This window comes from Cibotium barometz, chromosome 25 (assembly GCF_041138505.1).
Source record: "Cibotium barometz isolate CiBa-2024 chromosome 25, ASM4113850v1, whole genome shotgun sequence".
Taxonomy (NCBI): Eukaryota; Viridiplantae; Streptophyta; class Polypodiopsida; order Cyatheales; family Cibotiaceae; genus Cibotium; species Cibotium barometz.
The window spans coordinates 10,365,867-10,370,365 of record NC_141070.1 but is presented as its reverse complement, the minus strand read 5'-3'; positions in this window follow the sequence as shown (position 1 = coordinate 10,370,365).

Sequence of the window (4,499 nt, the reverse complement as noted above, 5' to 3'; positions counted from 1 at the left end):
CGCTTTGCGCGGTTACAAAAGGATAAGTTACAAGAAGCGTGACTATGCTTGAAAAATGATGTTAACCGTAGTGGTTAACATACCCCCTCCCTAATTCAGGTCCATCCTCGAAGCTGGCAAAAGATCTAACGGTAGTAGATCAAGTAGGTGTGCGGACAAAGTTACGTCGCGAGGTAGGATGTGGGGGGGCTCAATGGAAGACATGGCAGCTCGTCTAGAAGGTTGTCTTCATCATATCCTCGAAGGTTGGAGGCGCCAGGCAGGCATCTCTTGGATGCGATCATAGTAGCCAAATAGTTGCTTCAGTGTTGGCCCCTTGTTGATGTTGAAGGCCAAGCCTTGAGTGCCTTTGTGGTAATGGCTCCAATCTGGGAAGGTCTCCAATAGTGTGATAATTAGATTGAAGAATCTGATTGTGGCGACCATAGCAGGATTTGGTGCTTGATCGTATCTGAACTCATGTAGGTGCTTGAGTATGCTGGCTTCTTCGATGCACGAGTTTTGTGGTGTCGGAGGAGAGAACCATAGAAAATTGTAGAGGAGTTTAGGGTTCTTAGCTTGGTCCTCATGGAAAAGATTCCATGCCCATCGGTAGTGGACTGGCAGATACTCGGGATTAATTCTGAGTTGGTGCGCAACGCCTTACAGTATTGGTCCCAGATGTAAGGCTTCAAAAGGAATGGTCGCCATGCCAGGCCGGCTGCTCGCCCATGAGATCAAATGTGGTGGGACGACAGTGGCGGGTGGCCTGTGGTAGTTGCCACATTGTCAAGGAGGGTGCTCACGGTTTCAGTAGTAGCGATCCTTGGCATCGAGGTAGGGTCATAGGATGTGGAGGTCCATGCGATCTATGACTTTGGTGATTGCTGCTTGGAGTTGTTGTGACTCTGAGTCGGATTTGGATGGCCTGCTCAAACTTCATGCGATTGAGTGGATCACACCAATTGAGGGGGTTTAGTGGAGGATCGATCTCTTCCTACTCTCGTGGTGGTGGCGGTAGGATTTCTCCTTCTTCCAAGGGTGGGGAGGAGGGAATTTTGGGTGGCGGTGGTGACGGGGGTGGAAGCTGATGTTGAGGGGATGGTGGTGAGGCTTGTAGTAAATAATGGGGGAGGCGTGGCTGATGTTGAGGGTAAATCATTGAGGGCATGGGGCAGGTCTAAGTTGAGGGTTAAAGTGGGAGGAGTTGGTGAGGGAGGTGGAGTGTGGAAATGGGGGGTGTAGAGGATTGTGAGGGGAAGAGAGTTAGTGTTGTGGGTGCTAGGTGGGGGTGGGGGTAGGATTTGTGGGGTGTGTTCTTGTGCTTGGGTTAGAGGAATTGGGAGGAGGAGGTTGATGTGGGGTAGATGAGGGTGGTGGTTGTTGAGGGGGCTCCTCCGCCGCAATCGTTGTTGTTATCGTTGTCGTTGTCATCGTCGAAGTAGTTGGGGCCGTGGGAGCAAAAGAATGCCTTGGCTTCCGTAGCTTCTTTGGGGGTGAACTCCATGGGGAATGCCCAATGTGAGTTGTCGAACTACATGATGCAAGTGGCATGTATGACCTCCATTTATGGATGGCATTGTCGGTAGAAGAGTTTAAGGAGGCGTGCCTGCTGAGTACAGTGGGAGCTCTCATCGCATCGGAGGGATCTATAGGCATCATGTACAACCTCCCACCCTATATGGTGGAGGTAGTAGAGGGTGTCGGCTGTTCGCTGGGATGGGTAGGGGTAAGGGCATAGCTCATCTGGGAGGACAGAGAGGTTGATTGTGTCATTTTGGTCAGTGGGTTGCCTAAAGCGAAGGAGACGTGACTAGTTGATGCGGTTAGCTTGGAGGGGATGGGAAGGGAAGTCAAAGAAGATGGTGGGGTGGGTGAACGAAATTTGGCCCTGAAAGAATAAGGATGCCAAGAGGGCGATGCTATGAAGTGGTAGCTTAGTTAGGATATAGGAGTAGGTGGTGTGAGAGAGGGGTTCGTTGAGGAATATGTCGTGTTAGAGTAGATTAAGGTGGACAGTTTAGTAAACGTGGGGCATTGGTGAGACGCACATATGGTTGTTCCATTCTGGGGAGGTGGAGGGCTTATCGGACCAAGTCGACACTTAGATGGACAGTGTGGACCTGGTCGTCATTATCTTGCAGTTGACCTATGGCCTTATTGCCATCATACGTTTTTGTAAAGTAGAGGCATTTGTAGAGCTCTGGGCCCCAAGGTTCCAAAGTTGGCAACCCGCCGAGCCCAAGCTGCTCCAGGCGGTAGGCTACGATGGCTGGATCACCAGCAACAGCTCGGTAGCGGGCTTGGTGTAGTATAAGAGCTTATGCTCCACCTTATGATTATTCTTCATAAGGGAGTGGACCATGTGGCTGTTGACCTGCTTCATAAGTTGCTTCCCGATATGTGATAATTGGGTGGGATGGCGGCCATCCTCTTGGAACCGTCCCCCTACTGGGCGCTTCTTCCTCAATGTGGGGTGCTTGTGAACCTCCAGGGAGGAGTCAAAAGTGTCGGCCATGGGGTGAAGGATGAGGGACAGGAAGTGAAATCTCAAGAAAAAATTTGTAAGAGTTTGGGTAGGCTGAAAGCAGAAGTGAGGAAATGGGAGTAGTGGCCCCATATTTATAGCTTTCAGAAGGACACGGCCGTGTCAAATGTTAGTACGAGCATGTCATTTCTAGGGTATGGGTGCACACTTTAATTGGTACGGATGTATGCTTTTGGTTGGTATACAGGCGTACAAGTTAAATGGTACGGGTGTGTCATTTGTGGTAGAGGTTGGAATGGCCATGGCTTCCTTTGGTACGGGCATGGTAGGTGAGGTTAAGGATGGAATGACCATGGTAGTTGAGGTTGAGGTTGGAATAGTCGCATTTGAGGTTGAGGTTGGTACGACCGTGGGGCAGAAGTTGAGGTTGGTATGACCGTGCAACGTTGAATGAGAATGGTATGGCCATGGCAAAGTGGAGGAGAATGGTATAGCCGTGGCTTCTTTTGATATGGTCGTGGGTAAATGGATTTTTTTTTTGTGGGCACCCTACCCCTTGGCTATGTAGCTAGCACCCCATTGCGAGTTTTGTACTGACTTCATGCCTAATTCGCCAAATGGAGGAGACGGTTCCAATTGGGTGATTGGTGAGGTTGGTATCTCCTTGGGGAGTTCAGAGGCTTGTAACGAGGGAGTAGCTGAGAATGGAGAGGGTAAGGGCTGAGTGGGAGTACTCCCAGTAGTAGGTAGCCTGATAATGACGGGTGTGGGAAGTAGCTGACGTCAAGGGTATATCATTATTATGGACCGTAAGCTTTTGTTGGGGGGGCAAGGGGTCGGCATGAAGTTTTTGCTTCCCTTTCTCCTGTGCAGTATTAGACCACTTTGGGCTTCCTTTGGAGGGTGGGTAATTGGGGAGTGACAAGAGTAGGGAGTTTGGACCTTAGTGATATGGGGACACAAATTTGGCGATTTCCCTCATAGTAATGTTGAGCTTGGAGCAACCGAGAATTTATTGTTGGGCCCAAGACTGAGGGTGTGGGCAAGGATAGTTTGGCCTTGGGGATTGTTTAGGTCGGCGATGGTCCTGTACCATGTGGGCTTGGGGTTGTTGAATTGGTTGCCTTCTTGGAGAGGGACGAGGAGCTTGTGTTGCCTTCTTGGAGAGGGACGAGGAGCTTGTATTGCCGGTATATGAGTATGGGAACTAGATCGTCGGGGGATCCACAGAGTGGAAGTACCTCATAATACCCTTGCGCCGTGAGAAGTCTTTTAGGTACCCACTGTCGAGAGTGCTTGCCCTATGTGCATTTGTTAGAGTTGTTAGGAGGTTTAGTGCGGTTAGTTTTGTAGGGGGGGGAGGGGGGTTCAGGCGGTGGTGACTTTTGAGAGTTCTGTTTGGGTACAGCCAAGTGGGGTAGTTGAGAGCATATGTGAGGCAGTGGTGTATCCAGAATGGGGAGCGGACTCTTTTTGAGCGATATGGATGTGTGTGGATTTGAGGGTTGGAGTAACGGTGGTGAGGGGAGGAGTATCATCTTGGCATGAGGCAGTAGAAGGCATGGGTTCTTTGTCCGTCACATTAGGACTATAACTTGGCATGAGGCTAATTGTAGGGTAGCCATCCTTGCATCCGAGTCGATGTTGCACGTGTTGTGTCCCATCCAACCCCTTCTAAGAAGAATCTCTTCACACATGGTTCGTGTAGGCATCACATAAAACTTCCCTTCTAAGGGATTATTTCCAATGTGGAACAAGATTGTGATTGTGCTTAAATAGTAAACTTCTTGAGAGGTCACTATTGTGGCCATGGTAGGAGTCTCTTTCAATGGGGATTTCCCAAGGAAAAGCCAGGTATCATAAGACATTAAGTTGTAATTATCCCCTATATCTACAAGAGCCAATTTTTGGGTGAAGCTCATCAGTGTGGTCATTCGCAACCATAACCAAGTAAGTTTCACCTCCCAATCTTCTTCTTCAAGGTCTCAACTTGGGCCATGTTGACCACAATGTTTTTCCCTCGAAGTTTGGC